Raw genomic sequence first — 21,317 nt, 5'->3', positions numbered from 1 at the left:
GCGCAGTGCACGTTCGTCGAAGACTTTTACCCTAAGCAACTCCGCGGCTGCAGTCGCCCTCTAGGTGGCGCCGCATGGCGGAATATATCCCCTGCGGCTTGCCGCTCCTCAGTTCCTTCTTGCTGGCTACTCCGCAGTGGGGAGGGGGGGTGTGGAATGGAATGGACAATCTCGAAGAACATAGTTACAACAGGTGGAGTATCATGTTTCTTCGTTCGGTTGGATTGCTCTATCATTCCGTAGGTGATTCCAGCTTACCTACGCGTGGGGTCGGGAGGAGGTCAGTGCGCAACACTGGCAGAGCTGAAGGCTGCGTCATCTGGATGCATGGACCAGGCACGTAATGGGAAGCAAGTGTGCATGTGGACCAGGTCGCTGCTGCGATTTCCTGGCAGGGATACTTCGCGCAAGGAACGCGTCAGATGATGCCTGGGCTTAGTTAGTGCGCAGTTACATGCCGAGGGTGGGACAGGTTCGTACACGCCCGTATACAGGTCACCACGAGGAGATCCTACTGCGAGGGACTTGGCCCTTTAACTCGCTATCTACGGGACAGGTTGTGAATTTACGGAACGATTTGGTCGTTTATAAAAGGCGACTCTGCCGTCTAAGGAGTGTAACTGTTCTCCTTGCAAGAAAATTGAGGTTTCGGGAATGATTACGGGTAGGATATGTCCTGGTTGACCTGAACAAAAAAACCGAAAGGCGAGAACTTTGGGAGAAAGCGGGTTTGGCGGCTAGTTGTACTTCTGTCCGATGGAACCACGTATAGGGGGTCACCACAGAGACGCGTAGTCTGACACGGCTGCAGAAGTGTGGCCACAGGATGCTGTCTTCAGGGAAGTGAGGAGGGAACGGAGCGTCGGCTCAAACGGGGGGACATAAGTGACAACACGGTTGGAGATCAGAGGGGGCTGGGTGTGCGGACCTGGGTAAAGCATGCTCCAGCCCTTTCAGAAATGTAGTCACCATGCGGATGTGAGAAGAAGAGTGGCCTCGTCCTGGGTGGGAAGTTGGAGATGTCTAATGAACCCGGAGGATGGATACCACAGGCCTTGCTGCTTGAGCGCAAGGTATTCGAGGACGTGGGATGGACATCGGTGGGATCGGAGGCCCATTCGCGCACCGCACATAAAACGTTTCCATGGCTAGTATGTCGCCTGTAGAGGTTTCCGTATTCCCAGAAGTTACACTGCCTCCTGGGGGAAGGCAATAGCAACTCGGAACCTAGTCATGCACGCAGGAGCCGTTGAGAGGTGCAGGCGATGAGGTTCCGGTGACAAAGCGGCGTGGTCATTGCGTTGTCAGATAAGGTAAAGGGGCGGGGAACAGGGTCAGCTACGAAGGTAGAGCGAGAGACCAATGCTGGCGGGGCCATGCCGGACGATCGAATCAAGCGGGCCTGTCCCTGCGCACCTTCAGAGGACCTTGGGATCACGGGATGAGGACGTATAGGAGAGGTGGTACACAGATCAGAAATCGCGTCTGCCACCGGAGTCCGGCACGGACCTTGGAAAGAGCAAATCGTGGCACTTCGTTTCCTGCGGGATGTTGCAAGAGGTCCATTATGGGGTGTCCCACCTTGGAAGACGCAGGGCAAGTCGGGTGAAGGGACCACTCGTGGAGTAAAAGACGGTTGAGATGGATCCGCAGGTATTTCCGAGCCGGGAGAGGAAGGGATAGGTGACGGTGGGTATGCCAACGTCACCACAACTGTCATCTCCGACAAGTAAGAGGAAAGATCTCGTTCGCCTGCTTGTTCACTGATACGCAGTTGTGTTGTCGATAAAAACGAACACAGCGGCTGGATCTGCCTGATGAGCGCTTGACAGTTGGCGGACTGCCCGTCAATTCTCGCCGTTGATATGGAGGGTTGGAGGAGCCAGCACCCTGGCGTCGCAGGGCACCTAGGTGGCTCCCTCAGATCCGACGCGTCCTCGTCCAGCAGCTACGCGGAGCGATGCTGTGCGGGAGATTTAGGGAACAGTGGGGGGCTAACCGCTAGGTGGCCTGCGGGACCCTGCGGCGACTGGCGGATCGCTGCCCGCGAAATCGCGCTGGATCGACGCGAACCGCTGCTCCCAGCCTCCCATGCCCGCCAAAGAAGAACTCTAATTGATTATGATCAACGGGTCAACGGAGCTGGGTGAGCAGGTGGAGGGCCGGAGGCTGGAGTTTGACATTTGCGGTTTACGATGTGCAGGGTGTGGCCCAGAGTGTCAGGAAGTACTCATGGAGGTTCGAGTGCTGCTGCAGACTGTGGTTCGATGCTGGCTGTTCAAAGCCTGGAACGCGACAAGGGAGACGGCCCTGGCTATGGTTGGGTCTAGACTTGTGCCGATAAACTCTCTCTGAGTAGGGATGAGTGCACTTTAGGGTTTGAGATCAGGCTAGCTTCGAGAAATGGGGCTGACCTGTGGACATGCTGCGAGGACACGGTCCTTTGAGGTTCCCGATAAGCGTTGTCGAGGTGGGGAACATGCCCTATACGATGAGAAAGGCGAAACTACGCCATGCATTTGAGTAACACTTGGGGCCGTCGAGGGCGACACGGGAGGACCGTGAATTGATAGTGCCGGCGCCGAACGAAGCGCTAGGAACCTCCGATGGGCGAAGTGTTACATGGAAATTAGTTTCCTTGCCATGTCTGAGGGCGGGTACCAGTTCGCGGAATCAGGGACGGTATATGGTCCAAGGAACTATGAGTACAAACATTCACTTGACAGGTATTTGTTGAGCTTCTCGTGTGAGGATGGGCTTGAACTCCTTGGCTTGGGGGATTCAAAAGTATGGGAGTTAAATCCTTGCCCTTCTTGTTTTCTGGAACCTCCTCTATGGCCCTTTGTCGAGGGCGTTTCACTCTGGAGGGGGATCTCTCGTGAGGGGGTCCTGAAGAGTGGACAAGGGAGGGGGGGGGAGGGTGTGTGTAGGAAGCAAATCTCGTAGGTGGTATCCAAGGCTGCAGCGTGCGGGGACCCAGCTGGTTATGAAGTAGTGGGACCATGCCAGGAGGCAGACGAAAGATGGTTGGAGAGGCGAGGGTGAATCCGTTGGAAGACTGGTTTACGTGCCCTCGGGGCACCTTCAAATGAGGGATTCAGCCGGAGGAAGGCTTGAGAGGACCTTGGCTCTGGCCCCTGTTTACATGATTGTCTGCGGCCTGACCGTTTCTATTTCGCCGCTTGGCAAAGTCTTGCCTTTGCTTGGTTGGGGTAAGGCCTGTTGTGCTGCTGAGGCGAATTTGTCTACGATGGTAACCGGCGATATTGATCCCTAGGGGCATGCTATGCCTATGTATCTTTTGAAGCTTTGCAGCGAGGGTCTAGTTTGTACGAAATACAGGCCCTGGCCCTCAATCGGAAGGTCTCTGGTATGGTTATTATTGAGGTTCAGGACCTGAGCCGAGATGCGGACGCATAGTGACTCTCGGAGGGCGAGTTCTGGCGGCCGAGTCTGTTGGCTCCTAACGTTCCGCTTGTAGGGATAGTGCGTGCGACCTTTTTCCCCTCGTTCAAGGGCGTGGCGAATCCTTGGCTGAGCGTCTTGTGGGAGGAGCTCCTTAAATTATCAGCACCACCCAGGTGTTGTACGAGTTTAGCGATGAGCAGAGGCTTGTGCTGGTTGGAGACCACAGCTGCAGGGCTCTCTGCGTAATGGACCTTGTTTTACGGCACGCAGGTCCTAGGTCTCGCCTCCTTAGTTGGGGCGGGGGGGGCAGCTTGTTTGTCATGGGTTCCTCTCATTCCAGATTGAACGCACGATGGGAACACGGGGTGCTGGTGGAAATAACTATTCATAGCCTTCGAAGGGACCATGTATTTACGCTCACACCCCGTAGCGGGGGGTGGGGGCGTGACTGCAAGATCGGTGGTAGGCGTTGGCTTGGATTGGTCCTTTGAAGGCCGAGGGGCCCGATGTGGCGGAATCGCGAGAAGTGATCAAAAACGTCTACGACCGGGTCCTCATTCTCGGAGCTTTCCCTGAGCCTGGGATGTTCCTATTTTGATGCCACGCGCTGAGGATGATCCTGGTGTTGCCTGTAGGTCTAGTGGGGGGGCTTGGTGGATTGTCGTCCCCGCCACCGCCTTCATTGGGGAGGACGATTGTTGGAGAGACCTGGAGGAGCAGGTCTGGTGGCAGGCTCTGAATGTAGCACTGCTCTTCTGCTTTTTGCGGGAGAGCTCAGCATCCGGAGGAGTGGAGACAGCTCTTCCTGTTAGGGATGGAGGAGGGCGTGAAGAAGTAGGCCTCCGGGCCCTGTGACTCTGAGACATGACGATTGTGGGAGGAATTTGCTGAGGGTCTGGGCTTGATGTAGCCCAGGGGGTCCATGAAGCCCCTGCTGCGGATCATTGCTTCTCTGACCTCGGAAACGAGTGCGGTCGGTTTTTTCAGCTTCTAGGTAAGCAGCTGTCCGCCGTTGAAGAGACGAGCCTTGGTCGAAGAGGGCCATGGTGGGAGCCGAGAGGGGAGTGGTACGGGTTTCTCCGCGTTGTCAGACGGCGAAGACCTCCTCGGTGCGAGAGATCCTGGTGCTGTGAAACAATACAAGGACGCGGCGATCGAGACCGGGACCTTGCCACCAGTGTGCTGGGGTGAGGATCGACCGGATCTGGACCGTCTGATGGTCGGAACGAATCCTTCGGTCCCGGTGCCGGTAACGGTGGCTGGGAGCGATCAGTGCGGAGTATCGGGCCTGCGCTGAACGACGTATCTGCGCAGCGGTACGACCTGGTGCGTCGTGTTAGAGGCGGTGCGGCTGCAAGCGGCGCTGTTGAGCGGACCGTCCCTGGATCGAGCATCAGTTGCCAGGGATTTGCCCGTGCCGAGCGGAGAGTCCAGGGCGGCACTTGCATCGGTTTGTAGGCTTGCCCTTGATTGTAGAACGCACCGGCGGTTTATGCGGGGTTTGGGCAGCACAGGCTCCGTTAGGCAGATGGGTCTGGCGACGAGAGGTCTCGGGGTGTGGACGGCATTCAGCTTACCAGTCTTGGCGGGGAGTGGATGGGATCGGAATCAACGGACCACGGGCCCGGGAGTCGAACGAGTTCCTGGGCATGGCATAACGGGCCGGCGTCGGTGCGGGTGTTCCTTTCGGGGCTGTCTTAGCCGGGGTAGAGGGTCGAGGCCTCTTCGTTGAGCGGCACCGGAGAAAGGCACGTGCAGTGGCATTTTTGCGGCTGCCGGAAGATCCCGTGCCGAGCCGAGCGCAACTCGGTTGCATCTGAGGATGCAGGGTTAAGTGCGCTTCATCAGGAGCGCTCTTGAGGCGCTGGTCTCGCACTTCTTGGTCGCTTCGGTCTGAAGGCCTTTTGCATGCGGCCTTTCTCGGAGATCTTCTCTCCGCGGCGCGTACACCTACTGGAATGGATATGAGCAACACATCTCAAAGAACAACAGTTACAAAGGTGAGTAACCGTTTTTTTTGCTAATTAGTAATTTACAAGACTATCTAGAACCACATTTTTTCTGATATTATGGTTATTAAGAAAGTGGTGATGTGAGAGTATCAACTATATTTGAATTCCACAGATGTATTTGATATCTATTGGTCTGGTTAAATAAAGAGTTATGGAACAGAGAATATATTGACTGATATATCTGTGGTTGATCATTCTAGTGATGGATAATGGGGCTATACAGATACTATTAAACCTATTAGAAAAATTTAATCTTATTGACTACAAATTTTTGTTGGCTCACCTGTGAGGGCATTAGGTAGTGGCTCTTTAGGTAGTGCTGCATGATTAATTGTCCTCTCTGATGACAATCAGAACAGCATGAGACCATAATGGAACTACTTATAGAAGTCAGCATTGTGCCCAGTAGTGTTTGCAAGACTAGACCCTTAATGCCAACCTATTAATTGGTCATTCCTGTGAGATTTTCAGAAAGTCTGAATGCCAGAAAAGAGACTATCTAAAGAATATTTTATTAACACTTTTACACCTTACTGTTTTATAAATGAAGAGTATATATGGGACCTAAGATTTATTTTGTCCGTAAACTAGTTATATTCCTCGTCTCCCAAGAGATGGAAGATCCATTTTTTAGTACTGCTTGATCATTATCATTTGGTGGATGCAACAACACTGTAAATAGCTCCAAAGCATTTGTGCAGCATTAATAATTTTCTAAAGGGAAAGATATGGTGCTCTTCCTATTCTAACAAAAAAATTCTCTTTGTTACTCAAATATATTGGAAAGGAAAATCCAATAGAAACAACGAAATGTGTATTAGCTCTCCAGAAATCAGTCTCTCTCTCTAATCCCCATCCTAGTACACCATCTTTCTTATTAGGTTTTTGGAGTTCTGCTAGACAAAAACAAGAAGTGTTTGATTAGACTGCTGATCCCCTACTGAGAGAGCCCTGAGTTTGGAGGGAAGACACAAAAGCTGGTATCTCTAAGTGCTTTCCTGAGACACATTTTATTTCCTTCAGGGTTAAAGTGTTTTTTCTCATACAGAAATTTTAAAGAACATATTGTTCTAAACTGGTTTAGTCAAGGTGTTTTTTAAAGGTTTCTGTTCGTTTGAATTTAGCACATCTTTCCAGCACTGTTCAGTCCTGCAGCCTTTCCCCACGCATGCAATCTTTGTGCCTGGAAGCAGTCCCATTGACTTCACTGTAACTACTTGGACAGGTATTGCTTATGTTACCAAGGCTATCAGGATTTGGCCTGTAACCATCAGCTCTAATTTCATTTTGTCAAAAAAAAAAGTCATTCAGTCAAGGATCTGCAACTTTTTATACATACGGTATCTCTTATCCACAAAAGTTGAGTATAACTCTCTATTACTTAGCAGCCAAGACATCACAGGCAGTTTTATTTCTGAAAGATACAGGATAAGGCCCAATATTCAGAATTACTAATATCCAATGGTACTATAAGTTAGTTTTGTTTTACAGGGTGAAGACTGTGTGGGAAAACTAGGAAACTTCTGATTTATTTCTGTGAAAGAATGTATGGTTCACAGTTTCCTCTGATCTTGTATTGTTACCTGCTGTCTGGGAAGAAGTTAATTTCTTTCTTAAAGCAAGATAAGCAAGGTAGTGACTGAGAGGAAGTCACTAAGAATGAATGAAGTAATATCGCTAAAGGGCAATATTTAGACAGGTAAATAACTTTGTAGAAGCACCGCTCTCTGGGAGGAATTGCATATATTGGTTTTGATCAGGTTCAAGAAACAAAGAACTGGGACTTGTATAAAGAGGTTTGATGTAGAGGGTGGGGGTGGTCACTCTCATTGGATCCAAGAATTAACATGAGACTGTGAGTAAGAAGCACAAACCCTACTAGAAGGATTAAAAGAACTTTGAAACCTACTAGGGTCTCTATGTAGAACAGTGGTTCTCAAACTTTTGTACTGGTGACCCCTTTCACATAGTAAGCCTCTGAGTGCAACCCCTCTAATAAATTAAAATTTTTTATATATTTAACACCATTATAAATGCTAACTGCAAAGTGGGGTTTGGGTGGAGACTGACAGCTCATGACCCTTCCATGTAATAACCTTGCAACCCCCTGAGGGGTCCCACCCCCCAGTTTGAGAACCCCTGATGTCGAATACAGTAATACCTGGTAAGACAGGCATGCATATAAGCTGTATATTTTTTTACATGTTTTCTCTGTAATGCTTTTATCCTAAATAGATGAACTGTGTTTCATGAAAGCTGGTTGGCCACTGATAAAGCTTGTTAGTGTCCCTGGGAGATAGCAGGACAGCACGTCAGCATAACGACATCGCTCAGGAACAGTTTAATTGCAGTGTCAATGTTCAGGTTTGCGCTGCAGCCTGAGTTTTGAGCCCTCCCATCTCACAGGACTCTGGCTCTAGCCCAAGCCTGAATGTCTGTACTTCAATTAAATGCCTTAGCCTGAGCCCTATGAGCCTGAGTCAGTCGGCCAATTGCAAGAAGCCGCAAAGGGGCAGAGGTGCAGTTAACCCTGGAACTGTGACAAACACACATGCCAAAATTAGATCAATTAACTTCTTTAGCTAGGTTTAGAACAACTTCTCAATACATGGATGACTTCTGTTTTCCCTTTAGTTTATGAATAGATGTTTAAAGTCTACTTTGCCTCTCCCTTACATGGATGAAAATTAAGACTAACTCAGCTGAAGTTAGTGAAGTTACACTAGCATACGTGAGGAGAAGCAGACCCAAGATATTTTGTTTGGCTTTCTGGCTGCTGAAAGTATTCAATGGTAGCATTTAATAAAAGTTCCTGATGTTGAATAGATAATTGACATCCAACTGTTTTGTGTTTGACACATCTTGCAGTCCATGACAGATTTCATTCCAGGTAACACAAATAAAATAATGAAATAATCAGCTAAATTAATTTACTGCATTGAACAGAAGTCCTGATATTTTTTTAAGATTTATTCATATTACAAAGGCAATGCCCTCATGTTTTGTCTTTTATTTGTAAAGGGCATAAAGGAAAATATAAATTGATTATTATGCTTGTTATTGTTTTCTGTAATCTGTACTTTTGCTTGCCTGTTATAGCAGTGAGCAAAGAATTTGACCAGGGCACTTGAATGCAAGGGGTGATAAAGAAGGATATTATGGGCCCAACAATTACACATGTGCCTCATTTCACTACTAGGAGTCATCCCACTGAAATCAGAGATGACTTACTGTAGGAAAGCTAAGCAAATGCACAAGTGTTTGCAGGATTTGCACCTATATCAGGGCTAGAGTCATTGGACCAGATTATCCAGTCTGTCAAATTCGCTTTGGTACAAAGTGGATTTACAGCAGCTGGAAATTAACTCTGGAGTATTCCCTTTGTGCAGGGGGAACCTCTGCTGGAAATAGTTTTACTGTCTCCTGTGCCAGTGCAGCTCTCATAAGGAGGACCAGAACTGAGCTTACTTGCACCCTGCTCCTTAAGGAGCTCTGCTCAGGAGGTCAAAGAGGATAGCTCTGGGGAACATGATGGGGCTGTACCAGTGACATGTGCTGTACTCCAGAGACTCTGCAGCTGTGGGCCTTGTGTAAATTCTCAGTGTGTTTGCTTTTTAATTTTTCATGCATTCCTGAAACTGTATTTCAATTAACTTTACTCTTTCAACACACTCTTTCTGAATTGACTCCACTTTAGATATTTCAGTTTGCTCTTCTTTTGGTATACTACTGAGGGGTACAATCTGTTCTCTTAGCTCCAGCAATGTAGACCACCTCAGATCTTCACTATTTAAGTGGCTTGTTATGTATTTGATTAAAGCAAAATGGCTTTTTGCTGTGATTTCACTGTAATCTGTCCCAGAAATGCCAAGTCACAGACTTCTCTTAAATGTTCATCCTTAGCTGGTGGTATAAAAAGTCCTCCTACCTCCTATCGCAGGACCTTTTATTGTTTCCCGCTAACTGGCAAAAATCTTCCCTGCTAATACACCTCAGAGCTTTTGGAGGTTAGGTAATGAAAGTATTCAGCTGTGCCCCATGGTAATTCACTTCTATCCCCTACTGTCCTTCCTCTTGCTTGCTTTCTGCAAAATCCTTCTTCTGTTTGTATTACCTTCTGGCAGCTATTTCTGGAACAGCTAAAAGCTAAAGCAGCTTCTGAGGTAGGCTTGTCTCTCAGGGTATGTCTACGCTACCCGCTGTATCGGTGGGTAGCAATCGGTTTATCAGGGATCGATATATCACGTCTCATCTAGATGCGATATATTAATCCCTGAACGCGCTCCCATAGACTCCGGAACTCCACCAGGGCGAGTGGCGGTAGTGGAGTCGACAGGGGAAGCTGCAGCCGTCGATCCTGCGCACTGAGGACGGGAAGTAAGTCGAAATAAGATACTTCAATTTCAGCTTTGCTATTCTTGTAGCTGAAGTTGCGTATCTTACATCGACCCCGCCCCCTAGTGTAGACCAGGCCTCAGAGACAGTCAGGTCATTGCACTTCTGCCTGGCTTGCCAAATGTTACACTCTTAGATCAGACAGGGTTTAAAAAAGGAGCTTTGTATTGTATTTAGAATACAAACAAACATTCCTTCCTTGCAAATGTAATATCATCTTGACATTTCTATTAAAATAACATTCAGTCCATCCATCTGACTCATCAGCAGTCATCCATGACTACCACAGGTTTATAACCATCAGTTCTTGAGTGAATTTTTGTCTTTCTTCTTTTTTGCAAGTTCTGGTGCCGATGGTGGAAACTTCTATGTCTTTCTTCAGTATCTTTTAATCTATCAAACAGGAATTTTCTGTGTCAGCTATAGTTCACTCTCTGACAGAATGTCTAAATTCCCAAAGATATTCATATTGTATAGTCAGTGATATAACCATGTAACTCAGTCAGGGGAGATCTGGCCAGCTATTTAGAAAAAAGCATCTACTACAGTGAAAAATTGGGACAGTGTAGGGGGGAAATAGGAGCCTATATAAGAGAGACCCAAAAATCAGGACTGTCCCTATAAAATCGAGATATCTGGTCACCCTAATTAGGTGTACAGTCCACACACACCAACTGCACTTTGTATGGGTAGCTGTTCTTGATGGCATATTGCAGATGAGTCATTAGATAGAAAAACAGGAGAGTATTTGAAATTCAATCCCTGTGATTAAGTGGAAAGCTAGGGATTCTATATTGCTGTGCTGGAATTCGGGCCCAGCTCCTCAAAGGTATTTACATGCCAATGGGAGTTATGTGCCCAAATACCTTTGAGGATTTTGGCCTTAGTGCCCATTAGGTCTTTCAGGCTGCATCATGAAGGAGATTACTTTTTGGTGGGGCAGTAGGAGCTTGAGAGGGGAAAATACAGCATTTGAATATTACAAAGATTGATTCTCTATAAATACCCACATATAGCATTACCTCTGCGTGAAACAGGCAGAGATTATTTCACACACATATCCATCCATCTGGATCCACCAGATGTTTGTCACTGCTCTGCCACTTGCCCAAAGAGCAGCATGGCTCCAGTTCAAGCACATTCTCACGATGCCCCGTGCCCCCAGAATCTCTAGGTTTCATTTAGGTAGGAGAATTTACATACAATGTGTGGAGGAGAAAGGGCACTTCAGAGACCACTCTCTCTTGATCCTAGATCCTTGCCTGCTATTTCCCTGGCTGTGTAAGATCAGAGAGAAGGTGGGGAACGGAGTGATTCTCCCACCCTCCTAAAATTTGCGTTTTCATGCTGTAACTTAATGGACCTTCTAAAATTATAGCCTGATGCACAATTGCTGTAGTTTTCAATATTCTCCCCTGAGTCAAAGTTAACAGTCAGTAAATAACCTTAAAAGTAATTTGGGATTAATAATAATCATCATCATAATAATTAATAAAGAAAACAAACAAAATGTACTGGAGGACTCTGCTCCAGCTGATTTCCACCCCATTAAATGTACTAATAACTGTAACAAATGTAAAACTCCAACTTTAAATGACCCTCCCTGTTCTTATGCAGAAGCATCTGTGGTTCTAGTGTTGGAATAACCATTTTAAAGATACATTCACAATTCAGTTTACTAACCTAGGGACCTTAGCACAGAACAGGAAGGGAACAATGCAGCATCACCTCAACAGAATACTATGTTGTGTAATAAACAAAAGGCTATCAACTATATTCTAGAAACTAAAGCGTTGCTCTCAAATTTATCCTCTGCCCTTTATAGTTCTGACTTCTCCCCAGTCTCTCTCTTCTTTCAGGTATTGTTATAAAACATTCTAAAGGCTATATCAAAAACTATCAAACAGAGATGAGGGTTTTGTTTTGTTTTACTTGACTGACCAAAAGGATGTTTTAATAAAAAGACAGCTGGTCAATAAACCCTCACATTAGAAAGCACTAGTGATTTTGAATATATTCCAGCACTTAAAATTAGAGTTGGGCAAATACTACAAACATATTTACTCCAATTACTGTATTTGTTAGAATTTTAGACAAATTAATTTCAAATTACAAATAGGACACTTTTTGTATTTCCTCACCACAGATATTTTAGTGGATGAGTTTACAAGTAGGAATATTTCCAGAAACAAGAAATTTTGAACTCAAATGTGTGTGTGTTTGTGCCAGAAATCTGAACTAAACAGCTGCACAAATCTATCCTATCAGAAAACAAGAACATACCTAGATACCCAATCACAAGAATTTGAATTAATGAGTGCTTCCAATAAACTGTACATGACCAAGTGTTTATTCAGAGAAATGATTCAGACAATAATTTTGAATAACAAATGCCTTCAGGAAAATTGTAATCTGTACATGGACACTGAGACAAAATGAGGCAACATTCACCAAATGAATTATTTGATAAATGTTGTTCTCAATCGTTAGAATATATTTGTTTTCACACCTGAAAAAATCAATACTTTGTCCCCTTGAACTCAAAAATCTGTGTTTCAGCTCAATGGACATGCAAACCACACCCACTGAGTGTGGCTTTCTGTCCCCTCCACTGGTGAATAAACCACAGATAGAGATTGAAGAGCCTGCTAAAACACTGGCTAACAGAAATAAAGTTTTTAGCTCAGGCAACTGATGCTCATGTTTTAAGATCCTGATTTCCCAGGTTCAGTCCCTCTACCAACAACCCACCCAAGGGTGCAGGGTAAGAGATGGCATAGAGGAATTTTTTTAAAAAATAATATTTCTCCCTACTCATCAATGGATCAAAATATTTTGGAAAAAAAAAAGGTGTCAGACTGTTCTTACACTAAAAAATGTTGGTGCTTCATGATTTTCAATATGGTACAAACACACACAGTTTCTTCTGTTAGCATTCTGAGTCACCTTTTCTTAGGAAGTCTATTTCCTCTATGATCAATGGTCATAAGAGAACTGCACATTTCCTGTGAGAAGAGTAGATCTACATATTTTATGGTGCTTGTTTCTATTTTCAGTTACCTTAGTTTTATACCAATGTAACTTCAGTATAGTTTGTTGTGCTTTACCCCTGTGTGAGAACTTGGCCTTTTGATTCCAAGTTGAAATAATCATTTAAGAAAATTTTTTAACTGATGTTTAATACTGACTGATTTTATTTCAGACTGAATGCTGTGCTTTACACTCAATTATAGTTGCAGCTTGTTTTGGAGACCACTAGTATAAGGGTAACTTGGTTGCCTGATACTCTTCAGTTCCCAATATAATAATCATAAACCTCTTATTTTTCTCACTAGCAAATATAAGAGGCTGGCTAGATTTGATCTCTTCTCATTACATAGGTAACTGTTCGATACCTGAAAATAATGTAAATTCTTTATGTGACAGTTAATTTCCTTAAAGGCAAGAGAGATTTTTAAAAAGGAACAAAGAGAAATGCGGGGGAAGAGGTGAATTGTGAAAGGTTTTGAACAAATGAATATGAGCACAGTTGAAAAAGCTGATTGCACAGGAATAAAAAACATCATCTCTTTTCATCGTCCAGCTTTTAGTCTCCTGATATCTGCAGTAATCAAGGTAAACAACATTAGTAGCTGTGTGGTTTTTAAAAAAAATACACATCTTCCCTGAGCTGTGTGAGTCACCCCACATGGTCCTTGTTCCTCATAGCAATATCTGCTCTGCTTTTGTGTGGTTTTTGTGCTCTGTAATGCATAAATAAAAGGGAAAATACCTATTTATGCACATTCATCTGTGACCTTAAAAGGTATTGGTGACCTGTGGAAATAACAGCTTCTACATGCTCAGATCCATTTGGAAGGCTGACGTTATAGATTTCTGAGATATTAAATACCTTATTTTATGTACAAGATCAAATATATAGGACCAGATCATCAGCTCGTGTAAACTGACGTAAGCTACTTCAGAAGTCTTTAAACGAAAGCCAACTGATAGTAGCTGCTTCTCTGTTATTAAAAAGAAGTGTTAGCTGGTTTTAAGTGCATTGATACTACTACTTTGTATTTTTATAGCACTTTTCATGCCAAAGCTCTTAGGGCCAGGTTCTGACACCCTTATTCTTTGGGTGGGATTTTTAAAAAGTACCTAAAGGAGTTGGAAGCACAAATCTCCATGGAAATCATTAGGACTTGTGCTCCTAACTCATTTAGACACTCTTGAAAATCTCACCCATTGTGTAGTACCTTCCCACAGTCCTATAGACTCTTTCAGGAGAAAGATACTACTCAAATTTAGTAAGGGTATCACAATCTGGCCCTAACTCAGGGCTAGATTGTAAGATGCGTGGCGCCCCCTTCACAAGTAGGAAAGGTCCCTAACATTCCCCTTTTAGTTCCTTGTATGAGGTGGTTCCTGAACCTTCAGTAGTTGGGAGGTGTGAGTCAGAGAGATGGGAACGGAGGGATACTAGGCTGAAGTATGGGGCCACCCTCCACAATCTGTTAGCCAGTGCAGCTAAACTCTCATCCCAGTAAATTATTGCGCCAAGGGAATAGAATGAAAATTCATCATTTCCTCAAGAGCAATTTGCTCTCTGCTCTGTTCCTGGCCAAGGCAAGAGTGCACCACCCCTTCTATCTATCTACCCCTGGATTCACAACCCCCCCCAGGAGGTAGATCAGTATTATTGTTCTCATATTACAGCTAGGGGAATGTAGGCACAGAGACGTGGTAACTCTCCCAGTTTGTTAATGCAACTTTGAGTCTATTGCAGTGCAGGTAAAGAGAGGTCTGTTCATTTTGAGTATTTTCCCTAATGTTTTTCTTCTTTTATGCTCTTAGGAATGTGTTTAAACCACACATCATCACAGTGTCAAGAAAAATAAATTCCATCCAACTTAAAGCAATAAAATTTGAAACTATTTAGAGCCAGACAAATTCTGGAACTCTTCCATGCATGAAAATCTCATTTAAAATCAATGCAAGTTCTGTGCATAGACAGACTGCAGAAACCCTGTGAGACCCAATTATAGGTAATTTAATGCCTTAGTTGTGCCTTCCCCAATTCTTGTCTAGAGTTACACTAATTGATTAAGAAGTCCCCATAGAATTTGATTAAATGGAAATGAAGTATTGTGAAATTTCCTAGTTTTTAGGACATTTATAATTAATATTTTGTCAGGGTACATGGAAACTCTATTTTAGTAACAGCTTTCAGACATTTTCTTTTTCCATAAACAGTGGCTTGCTTTCTGCAGATATATGCTAAGTATCAAACAATAATGTATCAATGTCACCTTTGTTTACAAATAAGCTTTTATATACTATGGATATATCTTGAAACAAAATGATCGATCTTTGATAATACAGAGCATGATTTTCTGGACTATACTTTTCAAGACAAAACTAGACCCTGTATCTATTTTCTGTTATAAAACATTAGCCAATAATAGCCTTATTTGTGTATAACAGCTTTGAGTGTAACTCATAAAAAGCCTTGAATTTATTTTCTGTTTCCTGGGGGAAAGTTTGCTCTTTAAAACAGCTGTGTTCATTCTTCACCTGTTGATTCCATTCATTTGGATTTTTAAATCTGCCTCCATTCAAGGCTCTAGCCTCACATACAAATAAGAAAACAGGCATAACAATATGAACCATTGTTCAAAAGTAGCAATAAACTTTCCCCAAAATCAGTTTCCTTCCCAAAGTTTTCCCACTGCCACATCAAATTACTCACCCCTTTTCCTGAAGAAACTTCAGGACAAGAAGTGATTTAACTTGAATATCAACAGTCTAGAACTCTGCTAAACCAAATCCCCTAATTAGAACCCCTCTCCAAGAATGCCTTCAATTAAACCAGAGGGTGTTAGCTGGAGTGCCTCAATGGCTGTAGTGTGGTGTCATGCTGGAAGGGAGGCAGCTGCTGAGGTAATTACCTGTTAAGTCTTTCTTGACAGATATCCAGATTGATTATTAAATCTGCAGGTCAGTAAGGACTATGGAACTAGTTTGGCATGAAACTATTTATGAAAGCAGTGAATGAGACATTGCAACGAAATCTGTTTTTGAGAAAATACTGTGCAGAGCTGAATAACAAATCAAGCCGTTGATGGTTGGATTATAGCTCCTCCAAATGTCAGTAGGCTCCTGGTCTGAGCTAACTTTTTAGGGGACGTTTAAGCCTTGTAATTCTTTGGAAGGTGATAGTTTTGATTCCTGTTGCAGATAAATGTATGGAGAATTGATTATTTGATGCTTATGTAGAGACTGCGTCCCCTGATGGTCCCATTTAAGACAACAGAATGAAATTGTAGTGAAATATATTGAACTGAAAGGAGTTGAGTGAAAGAAGTTTAGATGAGCAAAGGCTGAGAAGAATGAAGGACTTTGGCTGAGTGGCAGAGATTTCACTGAGCCAGAAAGTCTGTGTTAAGCCCAAGAAACTGGTGCATACCAAGTAAAGAAATTATTTTTTCTCAATAAGGAAAAGAGAAACTTGTTCTAAATCTAGAAGTGTATTTGTGTACAGAGACAATGGAAATCTGAGATCTTCCTCCTAGGAACTAAACATTAATTCCATGCTGCAGGAGAAAGGGAGTTGTCAATGATAAATCTAAGATGACAAAGCTGCAAAATTTTGAATTTTCTGAGCTTTAATTATTTTTTAATCAAATTTAGTATATAAAGCAGTAATTTTGGAGATGTCAATTAAGACCTCAAATTTAATATTGCATTGAGATATGTACTTAAAGCAAGACTAAAATCCCTCCCTTTCATTCTTTAATGATAGAATTTAGTTTCCAAATTTGGCATAACTCTTCCGGGGACAATTGTATTTGGTATGTGTGACACAGAACCTCATTTGTGTTTCCTACTTGTTATCAGCAACTCTTTTCAGGCCTGATACACTTTGTGCACTTCCCATACTGGTGTCATGATATTTACATAAAAAAGTGATATTTAATATATCATTTTAAATTGAATAACCCAGTGGTCATTAATGCACTGTGAGATATTTGTAACAACTTTGTAGATGAAATTATGGTTACTCTCTGTTATTATGACCTGGAGACTGTAAACAGATAAAGGCGACAAAACAGGTTTATCTTTATAAAGGAGAAAGTTAATATGGTGACAGAGGCCCTGTCTAGGAAAGAGGGCTCTGCATCCTCCTGCAACTTTGTAAGAGGGAATGTGTTTTGCTGAGTTGAGGCAACTAGAGAAACATTTCATGAGGAAACATATCTGTCACTAAAAAATGAAGAGTCCCATTTGGACACAGCAGGCAGCCTACTATGCTGTGAAAGCTTGCCATCTAAAATAGTACAATTTCCTGTTTACTTCTGTTTGCTTTTTCCTGCATTCTACAGGAGATTAATTCTGAGCAAAAAATATCTAATAACTATCACTCTTGGAAGGTTTGAGACATGTCACTGGATGAAAAAATCTTGCTGTCTATATTATTAACAACAGATTATATAATTCTTGTATTTCAAGCTCAGAATTTTCTTCAGGACTCAACGGTTTGGAGAATGAGAAACTAAAACAACATGAAATATTGCTGGAAGTCATCTAAAACTGGCAGAGGAGTAATTACCTAAAAATGGTACATGCTGGTTCACCTTATCTGCTTTCTGTGTCTTGCTACTTTTCTGACCCAAAACAGTTTTTATTATTTTGTAACAAACCATTGTCACATACAGATACCACAGGCCAAATTCTCTGTTACTGTAAAATTGGTACAGCTCCATTTGGTGCTACCAGAAATGAACAAGAATAATAAACATTTTAAAATAAGTGTTTTACTAATAAAAATTATAGGTTATTTTGAATTAAAGCTGCTCAAAAAAACTCTAATTTTGAAATTCTCCATTTAAAAAAAAGGAGACATTTTACTAAAAAAATGATCCTGCGTTTTGATCATCTCTATTTAGAGTAAGGACTGTATTCTGCCACTGTTACTCATGTTGAGTAGTATCTTCTTCTGCAAACATCCCCATTGATTCCTGGAGTAAGGCATTACTCACATGAGTAAGGGGAGCAGAATCTGACCATAAGAACATATCAGGTGTGTCTTCATAAAGAAGTGATAGATCTGATTTGAAAAATTACCAGTGGGTAATTAGAGGTTATATAATTTAGGGAGAAAAGGAGTGGGTAGCAGAGAGAAGATATTAAATTATTGTGATAGAGTGGCGTTTACAAATGGCAAAATCCTGAGGTCCTTGTGCAGGCAAAATTCCTGACTCAATGGGAATATTGTCTGTGTAAGGAATTAGTAATCATGGAGGGCCAAGTTTCTCCCTTCCAGAGTACGACACATGGGAAGAGAGCTACAGGGGAGGTAATGTGATGTGGTTGGAATTGTAGAACTTCCTTGGGGGACCAGGGATTGCCTTGATATTGAAAAAGCCATGCCTATGCCCTCAAATCCTCTAGATTTCCACAAGGCCTGCAGGAAGCAGAGGCCATTTGCAACTTTGTGCCTCCACTCTAGCTCTGCAGCTCTGATGTCATCTCTGCCTCCCCTCCTTGGCAATGCAGCTCCAATGAAGATATGTTACCAGGGCCTTCCTCTTTAAATGAAGTGTCCTCAGTGAAGAAGTGTCCACAGAAAGGGCAGTAGAGTGTAGAGCTGTATTCCTTTTCCTGCTTAATCTCTGTGGTGGGTTAGGGGATGGATATGAATTCCCTGGTACTTCCCCAGGTCTAGCTCTAGCCAAAGAGTGTCTGTTCACCCAGTCCCCAGCTGTGGAACTACCTACTGCAGGAGATCAGGATTCAGACAATACTCCAATTGACGTCAATGGGAACAAGAATTTTTGAGGCCCTTGTGGGATTTCAGGTCATGCTGCTCTTATGAAATTCAGCTACATCTAATTAGTGATGAATAGTGCTATGTTACAATTAGTCCTCTTGATCAGCAGCATTAAACCCCTTAGCATGGGAATCGAAACAGCAGCCAATAGTAGGGGAATGAAAGAATGAGCGACAATTCATGCCTTGGAAGAGCATCCACAGCTTCTTCCTCTCAGATCTTTCTTATGCAAAATTCAGCAACAAATTTCTGGTCACCCTGCTCCAACAAGAAGCCAGTCATGATCCAGTACATCATTCTTCTACAATGTTCTACTTTGCCTGAACTCCAGATCAAACATGATCTATCTAGCAAGTTTCTTCCTCTGGGATTTATGTAAATAATATTTGCTCAAGAAGTATCATGCTTCTATAAAATGAAAATGTAAAAAAACCCACCAATTTGATCTTTCCACACCAAACGATACTGAAACTGCCTTGTATGTATTTCCTATAAACCTGAGTTCAGAGATTTAGTGCATTAATCTGCTTGTACTCTTTCAAAATCAACGCAATGACAAGTGAGATTCTTTGCCAGTTTGAATTTAGGTTATGTGTGGGTAAGGAGAGCATATTTACCTGGTTGCTTGGCAAATAAGGTACAACTTTCTCCAGTAAAGATACCCATTTGGGTATTTTATTGTGTGTTAAATGTTACACTGCCAGAAAAATAGTTCTAAAACCCATCAGATTGAAGCATTTTTTTAATATCAGATTCTACATGAAGGGCCCTTATTTTAACCTCCCCCTTGTAGGATTTAATGTTCCATTAAACTACATTATATTTCTTCATTTTTGTTCAACTGTACTAAACTCCCCGTATGTCATTCAAACCATTTTGCCACTTCTTTGCTAAGCATGTCCAGAGTTCTTTAATAGTCTCAAGGTTTCAGGAGAAGTCTTTGTGTCCCGTTAACTGCATCTGTGATGGTTTTGCCCGCTGCTTTTAATTAGCTCATTCTTTCTGGCTCTTTTTATTTTCTATTTTCTTAACCCTTCTTTTGGCAAGTGCCATCTCTCAAACTAATATAATAGCAGTTTTATATATTGTCTTTAATGATTAGGGATCAGATACATGGTGACAGATTCATAAGTAAATAAATATGACCCTCTTCAACTGCCCTTATCCATGGTTTTATTTGCAGTTTGTCTCTTAAAAACCATGAAATCTTAGATGTTATGTGAAGTGAAAGGAAGCCAAAGCAATTTAATGGTAAAAGATGATATCCCCCGATTTGCAGGAGTTTAGTCATACAATACCCATTACCTTTAATCAATGTATTTTATTATAGCGTTTGTATACTGAAGTTTTATTGGATTTCCTTAAAACAGTTTGTGACACATTTATATATATTATTCATGTGCTAGAGTAAACAGACTATCGTTACAGTTTATAACAGCAATAAAATACCAAGTGTCCAATCCTGCAGGGTGGTAAGGTATTGAGCTCAGATAATTTCCATTGAAGTTAATGGTAGTTTAGGGCATTCAGCATCTCATTAGAGGTCGGATCTGGCTCAGAGAAATTATCATACACATAATGCCAGCAAAAGTGGATATTAAAGTACAAGAGGGACAGGGATTTTTGTGACTCATGATATGAAGAACATGTATGCATCACAATTTAATTTTGTATCTTCAAATTAGCTGAAATGTTATCAACTACAGTTAAGGTTACCATTTGAACTCCCTGATTTCAGGTGCTCAAATTTCTGAATCTTTCAAGTTTGGGTTTTTGCATTGTTGTTGTAGCTATGTTGGTCCCTAGATGCTAGAGAGATGAGATGGGTGAAGTAATGTTAGGATATAGATATTCAGGCCTGTCTGCAAAGGCCTATACTTTAAGAATGTAGGTGTATTCTTATCACTTAGCTAGTTATAGAGGTATAAAAGAAAGAATCAAAGATCACTGTCTGTGTAATGGCCTTCTCTTATTGTGACAGGCTAAGGCCTTCAGCTAAGATGTAGTTAGGCAGCCATAAGCTGGGAAGTGTATGGTCACATCCTCACATTCCAAACTAGTCACATTGAAATAAGTTGCTATTGGGCTTTTAGGAATACAATCCTGCCCTGATATTTCTATCACCTCCAGAGAAACGGAAGAGCCTAGAAGATAGCATCCTGTCTGGCAAGAACTCACTTATCAATAGACACAGCTGGAAAATCTTATGTCTGTATAGATGTAATTGTGAAATCCTCACTTCTGTATTGTTTTGTATGTTTATTTGCATGGTCTTCTGTCTGGTTCTGTAATTGTTCCTGTCTGCTGTATAATTAATTTTGTTGGGTGTAAACCAATGAAGGTGATGGAGTATAATTGGTTAAATAACCAAGTTACAATATATTAGGACTGGTTGGTTAAATTTCAGTAAAATGACTGGTTAAGGAATAGCTAAGCAAAACTCAGGTTTTACTATATAGTCTGCAGTCAATCAGGAAGCGGGGGGATGGGAACAGGGACTGGGGGAATTGGGATCGTGTTTTGCTAAACGGGGAATGGGAACAGGAACAGGGACACAGGCAAGGCTCTGTGGTGTCAGAGCTGGGAAGGGGGACAATAAGGAAGGAAACTGGAATCATTCTTGCTGAAAGTTCACCCCAATAAACATTGAATTGTTTGCGCCTTTGGACTTCGGGTATTGTTGCTCT

The sequence above is a fragment of the Chelonoidis abingdonii genome, chromosome 3 (genome assembly GCF_003597395.2).
Source record: "Chelonoidis abingdonii isolate Lonesome George chromosome 3, CheloAbing_2.0, whole genome shotgun sequence".
Classification (NCBI taxonomy): Eukaryota; Metazoa; Chordata; order Testudines; family Testudinidae; genus Chelonoidis; species Chelonoidis abingdonii.
This window is presented reverse-complemented; position numbering follows the sequence as displayed.